This window comes from Pleurodeles waltl, chromosome 8 (genome assembly GCF_031143425.1).
Source record: "Pleurodeles waltl isolate 20211129_DDA chromosome 8, aPleWal1.hap1.20221129, whole genome shotgun sequence".
Classification (NCBI taxonomy): Eukaryota; Metazoa; Chordata; class Amphibia; order Caudata; family Salamandridae; genus Pleurodeles; species Pleurodeles waltl.
In genome coordinates, this window is record NC_090447.1 from 359,826,746 (window position 1) to 359,846,805 (window position 20,060).

The following is a 20,060-nucleotide window of genomic DNA, read 5'->3' on the forward strand; positions in this document are numbered from 1 at the left end:
TCGCCAGGATTGTACTAATGCAGCTCGTTATATATGATGTATGAACTATGTAAAGGCTGTTTTCGTTCATCTTCTAATGATGCTTATGTTGGTTTTACCTTTGGGGTTCATAATTTGTTCACAATACGTGCCTTTGTCTTCTGGGATGGGAGAAAGGGTTATATTTCAAAGCCAACCATCATAAGCTTTCAGGTGTCTATGTGATTCTGCCAGGATTGTCCTCCCATTGATGTCTTTCCTAACAAAATCATATTATGTTTTAATTCGGTTTTACTTCACAAATCCAGGCCAGTAATAGAGACCTGCCTATATATATATATATATATATATATATATATATATATATATATATATATATACTACCAGCATAATAGCAATGTGCGCATATAAAGCTAAACAAGGACTTGCTATTCTTCATTATTACATCTTATAATTATAATAATACAGTGTATGTAATGTATAAATTATTTATTAGCACTTTATATCTGGGGGCGCCAGAACCCCTGTTCGTAGGTGAATATGAGAGTGTACAGTTTGATTCTGGACCTTTAATCTGCCCATATTAAAAATTCACACTCTCCAACATGGTGAATAGCGCCATCAGTGCCAGAAACATTGTTCCCTGTATATCGTAGAGACAAAGGGCAGCGGCACCATCTTGACCAGTGCCACTGTACCGATCAGAGATAACAGCAGTGTGGTGGTCCAAGTAATCAAAGAACCTATGAATACCTTCTACCTGTGTTCCATGAAATCTTGTCTTTCACATTGTGCGCAATGTGGATCTCTAAATATTCAACTCTCTCCCTTTCTACTGCATAGCAAGCAAGGGAAGTACACCTTTGTCAGCCCAATCTAAACACTTGGACAAGTTCAATATAAAGCCATGGAATCTTCTAGCAAAAGCAAGAGCCTTGGGGTTGACCTTACCGCTTTCGCTAGGTAAACCAACCTGTCATTGGCTTGAACTCACCATTTGAGTTATGCCCTCTACTGCACATCACACTCACACATTTCCCTCCTCAATGCTGCTGTGCCAGTGTAAACAAAACTAGCAACAGGGGACAGCCCTGTCTTTTGCCACAGTGAAGCTCCAGTTCTCTGAGACCTTCTGCTGGTCTTCACCCTTCAACCTTGTCATCAGTTGCAAGTATATTAGCTTACTACATCTACTGACCTGCAATTGTACTGTCCCAGCATATCACACAGGGGGTTACACCCGACAGATTCAAAAGCTTCATCTATGTTAAGTACCTCTACTGCATAATACGACTTGTCTGTCTCAGGAAAGTGCTGCACACCGGCAAGTCTATGTACTTGACTGTTGCCGACCTAACTGGGATGAACTTTGACTGAACTGCTTGCACTCTGTGTGGCACAACCCTCATAGTCTCCTCGCAGTTGCTTAGCTGATAATCTTAGTATCCAAGTTAATCATGGATTGGAGCCCATGACACGTGTGGTTTTCTGGGTCCTCCTTAATTGGTGCCAAAACGAGTGCTATCATTGCTTCATTCATGGTGGCTGGAGGGTTCCATTCTCCAGTGCTTTCACTAAAACAGCTAGTAATCTATGTAGTAGTAAGTCACAGGTAGCCATGTAACACTCAGCCGGAAATCCATATGATCCTGGAGTCTTAACTCTCTACAATGTCTCTAATGCATTGGAACCGTCCAACCTCAAAAGTCCTGCCTCATGTTCTTCTCTCATCTCATCTGATAATTTAGGCGACCAGACCCTAAGTGTGTAGTGGGATCTAGGCACCTGTGTCACTCCCTGATGCGCACTATAATGTGTATGCAAGTAATTGTGAAATACTCCTTTGGTTCTTGTGTGACCTATAGTAGGTGTATGTCATTATGCACCCTCAGAACTGAATCTCTTTTTCCCTGTGCAGAAGCCATGCAACAACCATCTAAATGTAATACCTTCCCCATGCAGATGTTGCCTGTAGGTCACAAAGGTAAATGTGTACAATTTATTACATTGGGCCCCCAATTCACATTCTTTTTCAGGGATATCAGGTGACTCGGGCCTCCAGACAGCCTCGCCCATTCTTCTGGGCCTGTCTTTGCTTCTTTGCCTTTGCTTCCTATTTTGCTTTTTAGCTTAGCATTCACACTATAGGTTCTGCTCAGACACACTCACCGCTTTCTTGTGATCCCTTTCATTGGCCCTCATGCCTGTGTAATCATATTTATACTCAAAATATGGTGTAGATTGGTCATCGGCCTCTCTCTGAAATTCAGTTACATGTAATGACTTTGCCCTCTTTATCTGCAATGGTATATGACACCTACTCTCACCCTGGACATATTTAATCTGTAATGGTGAATGGTCTGACCCACAGACCATACCTTCTTGCAGTTCTCGTGCACATTCATGCCCAGAAAGAGGTAGTCTAGCTTAATAAAAGACCTGTGTGGTGAAGGGAGGGGGGGGGGGGCAGGTTAGAAGAGCTGACTCTGTTACTTGGATGTTGCTTCCGCTTCACATCTACCATTCCCAGCTGGTTAAGCACTCAGAGGAGCAGGACCCTGGGTCAGTACTTTCCTCCCACCCCAGGGGAATGTCTGTTTTATGTTCCACACAAAACACAGTTAAAATCACTGCCTCCGATCCTAGGTACCCCCAACCACAGGGCCTCTGTACTGGTAAGTCTGTGGAAGAATGTCATATACCCCACATTTGGAGTGTACATATTCGGTAGGCATATTTCCCTTCCATGTTGTGTGAATACAGCACCACCTATCAGCCTTCAGGGTCTAGACTACAGTATGCACACTAAGTGGCACAGCTGGACGACATCATATCTCTCTTCACCTTGAAATGGAGGAATATGAAGTTGAAAATAGTGACCCATCCCGCTTTTTTGGGAGACAGCTATACTCATATGTATCAAGGTGCATCTCCTGCAAGAAATCTTCATGAGTAGTATGTCTCCTCAGGAGTGAGTGAACCCTGTAACATTTAGTATAATTAGTAATGCTCCAGATATTCCATGCTAATATTCTAACTCTAGCCCAAGATAATTCTCAGATAAATGGCGCCAAAGGTGATGATTCTTACCTCTGTTGTAACCAGTGTTTGGTCTCTGTATCACCTTTTGGGCAACCTTTCTCTCAATTGTGTCTGCATCGCATCTTGCACTCAAATACAATTCAATCAACACATCAGCAAAAAAAAAAAAGCAACACCCATTTTGCCGTAGTACATTGTACTATCGATCCCCCAATGTGACACCTATGTGCACACCCCTCAAGCCCTAAATTCATTCCTTCTAGAGTGTAACAATGTAGGCGGAACTGCATGCCATTGTGGTCATAACTTCCAGCAGTGGAAGAAAGCTGACCTACATCTTGAGGTGCTCTCTTATCCGACTTACCTCCACAGGCCCCACATTGAAAGGCTCTGATGTTGCTGAAGGAGGGAAGAGTTGTTTGCATCCCCTGGTACCTACATCAAAGTTGGATGCATGCCATCTTCAGTATCCTCAGTGATTTGATTCTGTTCTCAGGCTCCATACTTTCCAGTAGTTGAAAAGGTCAAGAAGCTCCAGCCAAAATGTCTATCTTCATGGACAACTCCCTGCAATTGACAGTTGCCCCTGCTGTGTCGATTATCTCCGGTGCATTTCCTCGAAGCTGATCAGTAGAGGCATTGCGAATAAATGTTGGCCATATCCTCCCTCCGAGGATGGCGAGGGTTCTCCAAGCTGGCCAGCAAATAACATGTTGTCTTTGGTGATGTGAAGAAGTGCGTCTTCCCGTTCTTGATGACCCTTAGCACGGCATGATTCATTAACATAAATTTGAGGTCTAGTTCTCGACGTTTACCTTTCACTGCCTGAAAATAATTACTCCATTGCTCCACTAAGTGTGTATGTAATCAGGAAAGGTACTTATAGCTAGTCCTTCGTATTGAGCTTTGTTTCTACTGCGTGAGCAGCGCAGTTTAACATCCCTATCTTGAAAATTAAAGAAAGCATAACTGCTCGAGCAGGCACCCCAGGTCTCAGCATCAGAGCAAGTTATCTGTGCTCCATATTGATAGAGAATAATTTTGAAAGCCCTTTCGGCAGAAGGGTGGTCATAATGCATTGTTTGGGAAAAAAATTCTGCGGACAGACAACCTTTTGAGGAAAGCCAACGAAGTACGGGTTGTTGCGTTTTGACCTTTGACATCTTCCAATTTGGCTAATAAGGCTTGGGCTTCCTCCTTAAATGTTCTGACCCACATGTCTGCTCTGAGGGTGTCTCTAGCCTCCTCAGTAGCTTGGGCCCGTTCTTGAGATCGGTACATATCTGGTTTATTTCAAGGAACAGTGACACTTTTTTGTGCCAGCTCAAATTGTGGTCAGCAGTTACCGGCTTGCCACATCTGCTCGGATTGGCCACTGCCCTGGCCTGTTTATGATGGTTTTCTGCTGTAATCTGTAATCCAGGCTATTGTTAGTGTGAGGTAGTATAAACTGTCTGTCTTTCACTATTGTGCAGATCTGTAGTGTCCAGAGTTGTTCACCAGAAGGCCACAATTACCCTTATCCTAGCTTCTGTGGGTCACACCACGACTGTTGGACCCCATCTAATTTACCTTGATGATATGTTGGTAGCTAATGTTGTGCAGCAGATGTAAGGAAAGGTTGATATTTAAAAAGTCCGTGTTTGAGAGAACTCTACACAATCATAGTTTGGAATCTGGTAATCTACAGCAAATAAGTGTTAGGGCCCAATCACAAAGATTTTTCTGTGGATTACTCTTGAAATTCAGGAGTGAGCCAGGAGTAGGTCTAGCTTACTCCCTTAAGTCAGGGGTAGCTAGGAGTACTGCAAGAGTAAGTCATGGCAGCTCAGATCAAAATCTTTATGAATAGGGCCCACCATGATTTCGAATTAAGTGGATTATATGTTCCTTAAAAAATTGTATTGTTAATCAGTATTCTTTGCATCAGTATTACATGCGACCTGACAAAATGGCGAATCCTGTATTTTTAAAGCAACTTAGTGCTTTATTTGTGTATTGTGCAAATGCATTCAGCAGTTCGCATGCCACTAATGTAATTTCCAGTGAGACTGTAAATGCGTGGGTAAATGAGCAAAGTTGTTAATGTCTCCAATACAAAATTTCTGTTCAGCGCCCTCCGTCGTAGCAATTACCCTGCATGTGTGCAGTGTTAATTTGTTCCTTATTCGTGATCTATCTGCATCCATATCTCTGCTCATTCCTGTGTTGTGGTTTCATTTTTCAGAAATTCCGATTTTCTAGCCGCCACGAATCTTTGTTTACAGAAAAAGTGTTTCTTTTTTTGCGTGCATTTAATTTATTTTCTGTGATCAGTCAATGTCATGAATTAATATAGGTTGCATGTTTCAGTATGTAATTCAAAATCAGTCTGACATTTGATGTTTCAACGATTTATTGCCTAGTCTCTTTTTATGATTTTCTATGATTTGTGTATTAAATCACTGTAGTTACCAATTGTGTTTCTTCAACCAGGGTTATATGAATTATTATCTTTGATTTATCTGTATATTATATAGAGGTAATATGAGCCCAAGTCTTTTTGAGACAGTTAAATCAGCACTGGTGCTGCGTGGACAATCGCCGGCATTCATTTGCACGTTTATAAGTTATATTTTTGCAGGTAAGATTAAGGACAGGGGTTCCAGCCGTAGAGATGGTAGCCATGAAAGATTTTTACATGAAAATAGTCTTATGAAATCAGTGTATAGCTTTAGTACCAAACATTTGAACCAACCAACCGCATACACGCCTATACATTGACAATAAATGAGAGATTGTCTTTATTTTTCCTATAAACAAGGACAAATAAAGGTCATACACCAGTAACGTTACATGGAACAATGCAGTTTCCAGTACTTTGGAGGAAGGCGTGGGTGGGTTCTAGGAGGTTAATAGTGCTGTGTACTTAGGCCTTATGGCAGTAATGTTGCTGGCCAGTGGGATGTGGTGGAGGTTGGACCACTTTCTCATTTTTCTTTCCTCCCTGTTAAGTACATATGGATTGTCGGGCTTTCTCTCTGATCCTTTTAGTCGCAGGGACAACCTAGCAGTATCATAGATGCGATTGCAAGTTTTCCCCATTGAATAGGTCACTCGGTACTCTTATCTTCGATGGAACATAGGCCTTCCAAGCCTTCTGGCTTTCTGCGTCATGCAGTCAGTTTCTAAATCAAAGGACTTAATATGACATGTATGTCAAGGTACAGTACAACACCGTCATCACAAAAGCAATAAAGATGGGACTTTCCAGCCACAGCGTTATTTCTTATTTAAACACACATACACTTCAACAACATCGCTACACACTGTCATCAGATATAACAATGAACCCCATTTGCACATGATCCGTAAAGCTCATCATCTCAATCTGACTGCCAGTACTACACTGTTTGTAAACAAAGAGAACATGAAATTTACTTTGTAAACACTTTACACTGTCGCTAATCGAACACAAACACCAAAAATCGTTCAGAAATACACAATATAACTGGTATGACCTATAAAAGAAGAAAATTGTATGCATCAATAGAAGAACCCAGTGTCTCGATGTTCAGAATTTAGGGGCAGAGAATATAGAGATATCTCACTGCTTGGGGTTAGTTTCTGCTGGTCCCTTGGTAAGGGGACATTTTGTGACCATAAAGGTTCAAGCAACTCTGGGCTACCTGCTCTGCAATCATTAAGGGCAAATTACAATGTGGTTGGGGCCAGATATCTGTCTGGCCCACAGAGCACTTATTGTGGGAGCCCACATACCCAGGGATAGACTCTAGCACCATGTCTTCATTCTATGTAGATCCAGGTGTAGCGCATGAGCTAGCTATGTGTTTGATTATGCACAGTACAGATAAACCACAGGTGTGCCTCAGGATTCTCTTCTTGAACCACCAGTATAGGCTCAGAATGGACCCATGCTCACATCATGTTGGCCAATGGGTTATGGGAAAGTGAGGGTAGGTGGTGGGTCAGTCCCCTATATAGGTGAACAAAGGCTCAAGGCAAAGGTTGGTACAGACTAGGAGTGTGCTTACCACTCCACTTATATGGAAATATTGATCTTAGTTTTTCAAGTATTCTAATTTCATTTGAGGGGGTGTCTTGTTGCTTTATTGTCTTTGGATACCTTGGACTGGTTGGTGCCTTCCACACAGGCAAAGTCAGCAGCCAGAAGGCCCCCCTTAAACCTCAGCAGGGCAACAGGCTTACACATAGCCTTAGGAAAATATGCATCACACCGCTCCATGTTACTGAAGCACTACAGCAAAATCAAACTAGGTCAGGTCAGTGTTTGTGTAGATCCTTAACAATTAGGAAGGCATCTGAAACTAATATTTACAGGCCTTGGCAGTCAGACAGCAGCCTACTGGAAATAAGTGTTCATCCAATGTTAAAAGTTTGAATTCTCAATCAACAAAGTGGCTGCAAAGTTTCCCTCCACAGTAAGGCTTTCATGATGGACAGATCTTGCCTTGTACCAAGAATCCACTCATGGGTTGCTTTTTATGTTGATTTAGTGAAGTTCAGTCTCCAAGAGCCTGCTCAGGCATAAAATCGTGTATTTTTCTTAGGTAGAACCTTGAGACAAAGAAAGCAGAGGGTAAGAAGTGGTGGATAAGATGTTTACGATCCTCTTCAGGCAATTCTAAGAGCGGCTGAATGGAAAATTTTGTATATATCTTCCATCTACATGTATTCTGATGTTCACCATCATCATTGTAAAACCTATACACAGTATTCAATTAAAAGAAACTAGATGTGAAGAAGCTTGTTTGCCCCCGGTCACTGAATTTAATTTACACGGGGAGACCAGTAGACATCAACTATGTCTGCAGCTATACTACCACAAAAATCAATAAATGGTGCCAACAGCCACAACCTAGGCAAAAGCTTTACAGCGGACCACCCTTTTGAGACCATCTCAGTGAGGATACAGAACAGCAGTGCTAAGGAGCACCGGCTTGTCAGCTTGGAGTGTTACTTGAAATTACTGTGCAGCCTAGCTGTTCCAAAAAGGAAACAATCTGATAGAGAATTTTAGCTGCAGATTCCTTATCTTAGAATATTCTCCAGGCGTCAGACTGGATCCAGGAATTTTAAAGTAGTACCCCTGGGCGCTGGTAGGTGGAGGTGTTCGGCTCTGCATCATCATCGTCCACGCCAGAAGTGATGGGCGCAGTGCCTACATAGGCGCCACTCAGTGCACTGACATCCATTCTTTTGTTTCTGTGCCAGTGAGCACTGATCTGGAGATAACTAACCACAGTCAGTTTTTGACAGACAATTTCCTCCACTTCTTTCAAAGATTTTTTCAGATTTGTGTCTCCTGGTGTGATTGGGATGTCCCCTAAGAAGCCAATAGGACAGGCTTAAGACCATGTGGAGCCTCTCACAACCAGATGCTTATAGTGCTTGGACCGTGACTCCAAAACCTTCAAGGCCTGCGTGGCATAAATCCCAAGGCCTTGGGGGAATGGTCCCTGAAGCTCCTTGCCACCTGATGTTTCATTCCCTTGATCCCAGTAGCACAGATGGTCCCAGGACGTCTCACTGAGCCGCACCAGATGAGCATTTAAACGGAGGGCCATCACAACTTGCTCAGTCAGGAAGTGTTGGCCCTTTTGGCCAGAGGAGCCTTAGAGAGGGAGCCATCATCAGAAGTAGGCCATGGTCACTACTTTCTGCTCCACGAAAAGGACAAAGGTGTCCATCTTACTTTGGACCTAGGCCTTTTCATGAGAAAGGAGAAGTTCAGGATGCTGACTTTAGCTTAGGTCCTGTCTGCCCTAGACCTTGGAGTCTGGATGGTCGTTTTGGACTGGCAGCACACATATTCCACATCCTCATTTGGCCTGCCGACAGCCGCTTCTTGTGGTTCACAGTGGGCTACCAGCACTTTCAGTTTGCCATGCTTCCTTTTGGCCTCACATGTGCTCCTCGGGTGTTCATCAGAGTGATGGCGGTGGTTGTAGCGCATCTGCAGAGCTCACGGGTTCCAGTCTTACCTACTTTGACAATGTCTGATGAAGGCAGGTTCCCACTGGTAGTCGTCTCCCACCTTCAGACTACGGTGGAATACCTGCATTCACTGGGATTCACTCTTAACATGTCAAAGTCACACTTGACTCCCTTTCAGATGCTCCCTTTCATTGTGTGCATACAGTGCAGTTTCAGGCCTTTCCTCCCGAACAGCGAGTCCAGGACATTCAGGCGATGATAACTAATGTTTCAGCCTGTATCCTGGATTTCGTTGAAACTGATTCTGAGAGTGTTTGGCCCCATGGCTGCCAACATCCTTCTTCTGACACATGCCTGTTGGCATATGAAGGCTCTGCAGTGATACCTAAAGTACCAGTGGGCACAGCATCAGGAGAACCTCTCCAACATGGTCCATATCTCAAAGGGACCTCCAAAAGACCTGCTCTCAATCAATCAAACATTTATAGAGCACAGTAAATCACCTGTGGGGATCTCGAGGCGCTGGAGCTATATGCTGCTGCGTGGCAGTACGATCATTCGAACATCCAAGTCTTTAGTTCTCTTCTGAATCGCTGGAAGACTGCGGTCCAGAGGTGCAGGGGGAGGCTGTTCCAAGCATTGGCTGCCAGTTTAAGGAGTGTCCTCCGCTGTTGTCTTGATGGATACGTGGGGTGTCTGTGAGGGAAAGCTGCTTGGAGGTGTCAGGTCACTAGGTGAAAGGTCAGGGGTTTGTTGATGTATGCTGGTCCTTCGTTGTGGAGGGCCTTGTAGACGTGGGTCAGCATCTTGAACTGGCATCTCTCAAGATGAAGGTCTGATGTGGGGCCTTCGGGGGAGGTTGAGTATGAGTCTTGCTGCTGAGTTCTGTATTGTCTGGAGTCTCTTTATGAGGCATGCAGTGATTCCTACATAGAGCGTGTTTCTGTAGTCCAGTCTGCTGGTGATGAGGGCCTGCGTGACAGGCCTTCTGGTGTTTGCTGGGAGCCACCTGAAGATCTTGTGGAGCATGCAAAGGTTGTGGAAGCAGGCAGATGAGACTGTGTCAACTTGTTTCTTCATGGCTAGCTTGCTATTCAGGCTTTTGGCATTGTCTGTTGGGGCAACGGTGTGCTGAGCTCTGCGGGCTACCATATGTCGTCCCAAAGATGAGGACTTTTGTTTTTTCAGTGTTGAGTTTGAGACAGTTGTCCCTCATTCAGTCCGCTATGTTCATCAAACATCTGTGGAAGTTAGCTTTTGTAGTGGAGGCAACTTTGGACAGTGAGAAGATGATGTTGAGTTGGTATGATCTGACGGTGACAGCCAGGGGAGTCATGTAGGTGTTCAATCCCAATGTGTTGGAGTCTGTTGATCAGGATGTGGCGGGAGACAGTGTCAAACGTGGTAAACAGGTCCAGGAGGATGAGGGCTGCTGTTCTCCCTGCTGTCCGGGAGGGCTCTGTCATCATCTGAGGCTGCAATCAGAGCTGTCTTGGTGCAGTGGTTAGCTCAAAATCCGGATTGGGAGGGGTCCAGGAGGTTGTGGTCTTCTAGGTGTTAGCTGAGTTGCTGGTTAATCGCTTTCTTGAGTGCTTTTACTAGATAGGGGAACAGAGAGATGGGCCACGGTGGCTGACAAATCAGAATTAGATGAGCAGCAGACCCCACTCCCTTCTGCAACCAGAACTGACTGTAGGGACAAAGGCGTCACTCCTGGGCTGGGGCGGCTATCTCGGAGATGAGTAGATCAGAGTACTCTGGTCTCTAAAGAGTCCAGGCTTCACATCAACCTGTTGGTGCTCGGGCGATACAGTTGGCCTTGAAAGCCTTGCTTCCTTCGGATCAAGGGAAGGCTGGTACAGGTGTTCACAGACAACACCCATGCCATGTGGTACTCCAAAAACAGGGCAGTGTGGGGTCATGAACCCTTTGTCAGGAATTCCTGGGCCTCTGAATATGGCTGGAATGTCAGGGCATTTCGCTAGTGGTTCAACACCTGGTGGGCCCTCTGAACACCTGAGCAGACAAACTCATCCGTCAATGCCTAGCAGATCACGAATGGTGTCTCCATCAGGAGTTGGTGCAAGATCTCTTTAGAGCCTGAGGGGAGTCTTGGTTAGCTATGTTCACCAACACTGTGAACACTCCATGTCAGCAGTTTTGCATGCTGGAGTTTGCAGGCCAGTTCTATCTCAGAAGCACTTTTTGTCGTTAGTGGACCCCAGCCTCCTGTACTCCTTTCCGCAATACCCCTTCTGCCTAGAGTTCTCAAGAAGATCAGGAACAACCGGGCCCAGTAACTTATGTGGCTTCATATTGGGTCAGAAAGTCTGGTAACCCAAGCACCTCAGCACGACCAGTGGTCCTCCATTCAGGCTGCCCCTTTTCGAGGATCTTCTGTCACAGCAGCAGGTCAGGGTCCTGCACCCAAACCTGTGCATGCTCGGCCTTCATGCTTGGAGATTTAGCATTGACAGTTGGCAGCTTTCAACCTTCTTACCGAAGTCTGTGATGTTACTCTGGTATCTAGGTGTCCCTCCACCAAGACTGTAAATTCCTGGCATTGGGCCCAGTTTGTGGCATGGTGTACATCCAAGGATATTGATCGTCTGTCTACTCCCATATCCCAAGAACTATTGTTTGTTTTTTCTTTGGCCTATTAGGGCTCTGTTCTGGGTACTGTCAAATTACTTGTCCACTATTTTGGCTTTCTTGCGGTTTCCGGGCCAACCTTCTTTGTTCAGATCACCCATTGCAACAGTTCCCCAAGGTTCTACAGCACGTTTTCTCCCAGGCCATTCATCATGCCTCAATGGGGTTTAAATTTTGTCTGGACCTTTCTTATTTGTGCACCTTATGAGCTGCTACACAACTGCCCACTCTGACTGCTTACCATCAAGATGTCCTTTTTAGTGGCCATAACATCAGCCAGGAGGTTCAGTGAACTGTAGGCACTCTCTATGTGCCCTCCTTATATCACTTTTTACTATGACATGCTGGTTCTGCGTGCTTCCTTTCTCCCAAAGGTTCCAACACCTTATCATGCAGGACAAAACACCAACTTGCCTACCTTCTTTGCTCCACCTCACACTTTCATCCATCTTCTGGATCAAAAAAGAAAATTGTCGTTCTACCGGATCACACAGAAGAATTCTAGGTGGATGATCAACTCTTTGTGGGGTATGCCAGGGCTAAGAAAGGGATGGCTGTGCAGAAAAGTTCAATTTCACGATGGATAGTACTCTGCATAAAGATCTGAACATCTGTCAGGCAGCTACATGGGCGTCACTGCACACGAACACCAAATATTACTAATATTTGGATGGTCATGTCCGTCGTGACCGGCACATCACCCATTCGGTCCTCCAGGACTTTGACTTTTTGGTGTATTCTGTTCTCAGATCCACCTTTGGGAAGGAATTACTTAAATATTTATTCTAAGGTAAGGAGTCTGTGGCTAACAGTCTCTATCAGATGAACGTTACCTCCTTTCAGTAATGCCTTATTTGGTAAAGACTCTATCTAGCTGCAGATTCCTTACTGACCGTTGAATGCTCTGCAAACTGATTTCATAAGGTCACCCTTCAAAGGGCCTTAACACTACCCACCAATGTGTCAGCATTTTTCATAGGTTTGTGCTTCGGACCTAGAAAGTCATATGCTGTCTATATACGCACTGCACACATCACTCCTGGTGCAGACTCTGCTGATGCGGAACAAATGACGCCACCTCCCAGCACACAGGTACTGCTCGAAAATTTCTGGATGCAGTCTGACACCTGGGGATTATTATAAGGTAAGGAATCTGTACCTAGATAGAGCTCTACCAGATAAGTTGCTTGTTTTGTGTGCCCACCTCCAGGGTCGGGAGAAAATTGGTAAGAATATAAGAGTTTGATCTTTGTACAAGGGTATTGTCAAATAAAGACATCTCTAAGATGGGGCAATGCCAACAGACAGTCGAGGTGTTTATTGAGGTAACCCGGAGTTTATCTCTCAGCCACCCAGTTTGGCTACAGCCCCAAGAAAATTTAGTATAGGTTTATAAAACAAAAGCACCATATAAAATGTAGCCACATTAATTAATTTGCGAAATTCAATCAGAAGGTATAATTTTGATGATTAAACCCAACTCATTACAGGCTGCCTCTTCAATCCGTTATGGCCAGTAACAATGTGTTTTCTCAAATGTGTTTATTTTCACTCTTATACTTATTAAGCAGCCGAAATCTCCGTATGAAATTGCCCCACCTGACAAGGCCTGGATTCCACAACCACCCTCCCCCAGCCCCCAGGCTTAACTATTCACCTTGATATTGGCACCTCCAGACCACTAGCAATGCAGCCTCAAGTGTACTATGTTATATTGCGATGATATGTGTTGTTTGCATATTTCCATATGGAACAATAGCATGGGCGTTTTGTGATTTTAATGCAATATATTGTTCCTGCTGAAGACGTCCAATGTAAGACAGGTGTGAAGGAAAGACTTTCTGTTTTGCACTCAGGCACGAGATGGGTCTTTATGTACAAAGGTAAGTTTATCTGTGGTTGGTGCCTCCAAGTTGGGTGCATTTTTACGTAAATGCTGTGAACTACAAAGGCCCAGATTACGAGATGCATGGTACTGGACGGATGCAAACGCCACATCTGTAATTAACGGTACTGTTTGGTAAATCGAGTACCGTGTAATTATGTAGTCAATGCAATAAAATGGGAAATAACTGTGTGGACCTTGTTTTGCCGGGCTTAAACCGCATGGATTTACCAGCACTGTGGGATTTATTGTTCCCATTTACCACCAACTTTAAGCACCAAAATTCCGCTTCGCCCTACTCGCAATGTGGGTCATAGTATGTTGTGTTCAACACCTGCCCTTTTGAGAAGTGTCTTCTAAAGTACCACAGTCTGTTATTTACTCTTTCAAACTACAATAATTGAAGATTAGTCAAATATTTTTAATTTTCAGCCCGAGCATGGCCAGCTGACTAAATATGAGAAACACCACAACTGTCTACTTAAACTCAGACAAACTTTTAAATCCTCCAATATTGACCCTGTCACACTAATCAGTACTTCTCATATTTTGGTATGATGTTTTATTATACGTCTATAACAGTACAATAATAAAACTTCAACAAATTCTTAGGCCCTTTCCATGCTTTCTTTTATGATTTTCTATTATACTCACCGTTTTTCTGCAATGAGGACCCCAGTAAGCACTCAAAAACTAGGACAGATTGCAGTCGGTAAACTATATTTCATTTACTTTGCTCCCATCCCAGAAGAGCCTGCAGCCTTTCTACGCGTAGCCATTTTGATCAGTTAGTTCAAACCATACCATAAAAGTTGGGCAAGTGGTTTAAATGAACAACTACTAATTATGCTGCATATTGTGATATAATTGTATTTTGTACATGACATTTCCCAAAGCTTGCATTTAGACTATGCATAAAATATATTTTCATGTATTCAGAAAAGTCACAGTGACCTTTGTGCAAACATTGAAATTCCTGTATGATATTCAGCACTCAGTTAGTCTGTGTACTCTGTAGGCCAGAGGCCGAGTGCAGAAATATAGACACTTTTGGCTTGAATTGGGACTGGACCTGTAATAAAAAATATACAATTAGTCATTTATGTAGACGCCAGATTGGAATCACAAGTAAGGAACTGTTCTAAGGGCAGATCAGCATTGAGGGTTCGCAGAAGTGAAGTGCTGTCTACACCTCTACCGCAAACATAGGTACAGACACAACATACTGCGACTAACAGGGCAGCCCTACAACGTATAAAGAATTATGACGAGGCACAGTGCATGACAAAAGCAATGTAACTGAGCAGCATAGTTCAGCACAAGGAAGTCTCTTTTATGGATTTGGAAAAGTGAGTGTACTTCAATGATTTGATCTAATTCCATATTTTAGTATGTGTACCCACCACCTCCTCATGCTCCTCCTCCTCCTCCTCATCCTTTTCTTCTTCTTCTTCTCCTCCTCCTCCTCCTTCTCCACCACCACCACCCCCACCACCACCACCACCACCACCACCACCACCACCACCACCACACCTGCCTTGTGGGGACTAACCTTTCCCAATGTTTTGAAAATATATCAATAACATCAAAATGAGAAGAAAAAAATCAAGATTCAGGATCCTGCTTCAAATATGCCAATATATTGTTATTCAGTCATGTGCAGAGGACTATGCTTGTGGGGACCTGAACATGTGCTACCAACTTTGTGGGGACTTACTCTATAATTATCATTTATAATGAATCCATTAATTTGCAAATTGCTACATTTTTATTTTAAAGCTTTACATGTATATCACATGACTTTTTATGCATATATGAGTTGCTACACAAGACGTAGACATACACTGACAGTAGATTTTGCTAATAATGCATTTCACACTAGTAAAGTCTCCTACTTCATTTTCACAGAAAAGAACGGAATACCAGTATTTAAACCACTGGTAAAACCCTTATTATGGGTGGCCTCTTAATTTAGATTGCTTTGATAACACTATTTTCTAGTCCCATCGGAATTATGAGATTGGGGGGCAGGGAGAGGTGAATCAAGCCCATTACATGACCACTTGTAATGAGGGTCAATGTGCACAAAATGTTTGGTCATAAAGGGACTGACACATAAGGAAAAACCTAATTCACTAAGGATCACACAGTTTTGCCTATGTGAATGCTAGAATTAGATGAATTTTTTAAAAAAAAATTTTATCAGCACAGTCATCAGACCACATATTCTTGGTAGGAATGGTACGTAATGTTAATGAATACAGTGAGATGGTAAGTGACAATAATAATAGAAAATTCCTTGTGATGCTGTGTAATAAGTGGTGACTTACTCTATGGTTATCAAATGATATTAAATAGATAGATGGGTAAATTACACGTATAATTATTATATGTTGCTGTGCAAAAGTCACATAATTGTCTTTCGTTAATGAGGAATTTCATCTGTCTATGCTGTCTACCTCAAATGCATTTAAATGGTACTACTAAAACAGTGCAGAAACATAAAAAACTCTTTATGCCAGCATTCATACAATTTCTGGGTGCTAAAACATTTTAGTAAATAAGGAGCATGAGACTTAGGGAGATGAAGACACTAGTAAAGAATTAAACAGTGCAGTCACATGAGCTTTCGTGACCATCAGACTCTTCCAAGAGAGCACACCTCCCCATTTGGGATGGTTTGTGGTGTTAGTGAATATTAATGTGTATGTTGAATTGCAGTGCAATACTAGCAATGTTAAATTCACCACAGAGACGGTGTATAATAATATTAGTCTTAGGGTCCCCACAGAGATGGTGTATAATGACACTGGTGTTCATATACCAGCAGTGTGTAATGGCTTTGATATTGAGGTATCCTCAGAGATTGTGTGTAATGGTACTGGCATTAAGGTCCCCACAGAGATGGTGTGTAAAGACACATTTTTTAAGGTCTCTGCAAAAATGGTTTTCAATGACACTGCTTTTATGGGACCCGCAGATATGGTGTGTAATGAGACTGGGGTTAAGGCCCCCACAAAAATGGTGTCTATTGACACTAGTGTTAAGATCCTCACAGAGATGACGTCTAATGATACTGGTGTTAAGGTCACCATAACATGGTATATATTGACACTGGTGTTAAGGTCCCTGCAGAGATGGTGCATAATTATCCTGGTGTTAAGGTCTCCGCAGAGATGCTGTTTAATAATATTGAAGTTAAGGTCCCCACAGAGATGTTATATAATGACACCTGTGAACTAGTCCCCGCAGAGATGGTGTATATTGATAATGATTTTAAGGTCACTACAGATATGGTGTTTGATGCTCTTTGGTATTAAGATCCCCACAGTGACTTTGTGAAATGGTATTGGAGTTAAGGTCCCCCGCAGAGATGGTGTGTAATGATACCAGTGTTAAGGTCCCCACAGAGATGGTGTGCTGTGATACCAGTGTTAAGGTCCCCGCAGTGATGGTGTGTAATGATACCAGTGTTAAGGTCCCCGCAGAGATGGTGTGTTATGATACCAGCGTTAAGGTTCCTGCAGAGATGGTGTGCTATGATACCAATGTGAAGGTCCCTGCGGAGATGGCATGTAATGACACCATTGTTAAGGTCCCCGAAGAGATGGTATGCAATGACACCAGTGTTAAGGTCCCCACAGAGATGGTATCTAATGTCAGTGTCTTTACGATTCAAGAGAGATGGTGCTTAATCACACTAGAGCTAAGGGCACCAGAGAGATGGTATACAATAACACTGGTATTAAGATGTCCACAAAGAAGGTGTGCAATGATACTGGTCTTAGGATTCTCACAAAGATGGTGTTGAATAACACTGGGTTTAAGGTCCCAGCAGAGATTGTGGATAATGGCACAGGTGATAAGATACTCGCAGAGATGGTGTGTAATGATACCGGCATAAGGTCACCCCAGGTATGGTGTGTAATGACACTGGTGTTAAGGTCCTTGCAGAAATAGTGTATAATTACAGTGATGGTAATGTCCCAGCAGAGATAGTTTCCAATACATTTGTGTGGTGGTATCCGCAGATATGTGGTGCAATGATACTGGTGTTAAGGCCATTGCACAGATGGTGTATAATTATCCTAGAATTAAGCTCCCCACAGAGATGATGTTTAATATTACTGGTGTCAATACCCACAGGAATGGTGTTAAGTGCTCTTTGTGTTGACGTCCCCTACAAATGGTATATAATGATATTGGTGTTAAGATCCCCACAGATATAGTACATAATGATATTGGTGATAAGGCCCTCACAGAGGTGGTATGTAGTGATGTTGGTATTAGATCCCTCAAGATATTTATTTATGTGTATATTTTGTTATATGCTTTCTTTGTAAAAGTCCTGCAAACCACAAAAAGCTGTTTCTGAGTGCTTTAGGTTCAGATTCAATGGATAGGAAGTCAGTTGAAAAACCTGTCAATAATTCAAAAACAAATATGATAACAAATGTTAACAAATGGTCAACCCTCAGAAAGAGATAATAAAGAGTTTACCCTAGGAGATTGGCATGGGCTGGTTTTAGGTGTTTAACCAGTCTCCATTGATATACAAATATATTGTTGTAAGGTCCTTGCAGATAGAGTGTGTCATTAAATTGGTATTAGGGCGCTCTCAAAGATAGTCTATAATGATATTGGTGGTATTGGTATTATGGTGCCCGCAGTCAAGGTGAATAATGATATTGGTAAAAGGTCCAACAGTGATTGTGTATAAATACATTGGTATTAAGGTCCCCGTAGAGATAGTGTTTAATGATACTGTTTTTTAAGGTCCTTGTAGAGAAGTGTTAGAAATTGGGTCTCTAAGTGGCAGTGGTTTGCACCCTGTCCAAGTAGGGACCCTGAATCTAGTCCTGGTAAGGGAGACACACAGCTAAGATAACCCCTGCTCACCCCCTTGGTAGCTTGGCATGAGCAGTCAGGCTTATCTTGGAGGCAATGTGTAAAGTATTTGTACACATACACACACAGTAACATAGTGAAAACACAAGAAAAGGACTCCACGCCAGTTTAGAAAAATAGCCAATATTTATCTGAGTAACCAAGACCAAAATGACCAAAGTTCAATTTACACAAGTCTAGGTATCACTTTTTAAAAGTTTAAGCAAGTCTTAATCCATAGGAATCAAAAGATGTATCTCTTTAGCACAAAGTACCTGGGATGCATCAAAACAAAGACGATGCGGGCCACAGGGGAGGCAATGGCATTGATTCTTTCCTCGCAGGAAAGGCGATGAGTCAATTTCCTGACACGCAGCCTCAATTTCTTACTGCGATGCGGGGCCGATGAAAAATTGTCATCCAGGGACAATGTATAGAAAATCCTGATGCACTGTGTGGATGGGACTGTGGTGAAACAGGCGCTGCACCAATTCTCCAGCTACTGGCAAGCGCTGCTTCGATTCTTTAGCCAAGAGACAGGTTCTGTGTCAATTCTTCCGACTCAGTGCATTGATGGGTGGTTTTTCTCCTTCAGATCACCAGCTTGCACTTCCAAGGGCCCAGGGACTGGAATTGGCACCACCTGAAAAGTCAGGACTCTCAGCAGAAGAGCCCAGGCACTGGCAGATGAAGTCTCTGATGTTCCTGAGAATTCTTAACAGGAGGGACGCTCAGTTCAAGCCCCTGGAGAACCTTGGAAAGCAGGATGTAGAAAACAAGGTCCAGGCCTTTCACACCCAGGACAGAAACAACAAGCAGTAGGCCAGCACAGCAACAGGCAGAGTGGCAATTACTCCTACAGCATCCAGCTCTTTTTCTTGGCAGAATGTCCTCCGCCCAGAAGTGTTCTAACTATGTGGTGTCAGAGGTCCAGTACTTATACCCGTTTCTGTCTGTGAAGTAGGCAAACTTCAAAGTGAAGTCTTTGCAGTGCACAAGACCCTGCCTTTCTGTGCCCTGGCAACAGACACACTCCAGGGCTTGGAGGCTGTTTTGTGTGAGGACATGGTCAGCCCTATTGAGGTGCAAATGTCAGCTCCTCCCACCACTCCAGCTCAGGAAGACCCCTCAGGATATGCAGGGCATACCTCAGCTCCCTTTGTATGACCATCTAGAGAGAATGCACAAACTGTCATCCTGACCCAGATGTGTATTCAACCTGCAGGGGCACAGAATGGTTAAGCAAGAAAATGTCTACTTTCTAAAAGTGGCATTTTCAAACTCACAGTTCAAAAACCAATTTTACCAAAAGAAGTATTTTTAAATAGAGTTTAGAGACCCCAAACTCCACATCTCTCTCTGCTCTTAATAGGAAATTACACTTAAAAGATATTTCAAGGCAATCCCCATGTTATCCTATCGGAGAGATAGGCCTTGCAATAGTGAACACCTAATTTAGCAGTATTTCACTATTGGGACATGTAAAGCACACCAGTGCATGGCCTACGTTTTAGATACACTGTACCCTAACCATGGGGCTGCCTGGGGGCCTCCTTTAGGGGTGTCTTACATGCAGTAAAAGGGAATGTTTAGGTCTAGTAATTGAGTGCACTTGCCAGGTCGACATGGCAGTTTAAGACTGCACACACAGGCACTG

The 20,060-nt window shown here is 43.3% G+C and overlaps 1 protein-coding gene across 3 annotated transcripts in view; it reads left to right on the forward strand.

The window, feature by feature from the left end:
• Positions 1 to 20,060, forward strand: part of RPGR (retinitis pigmentosa GTPase regulator) — a 427,988-nt gene that overhangs the window by 239,948 nt on the left and 167,980 nt on the right. The gene's annotated exons all lie outside the window — the stretch shown is intronic.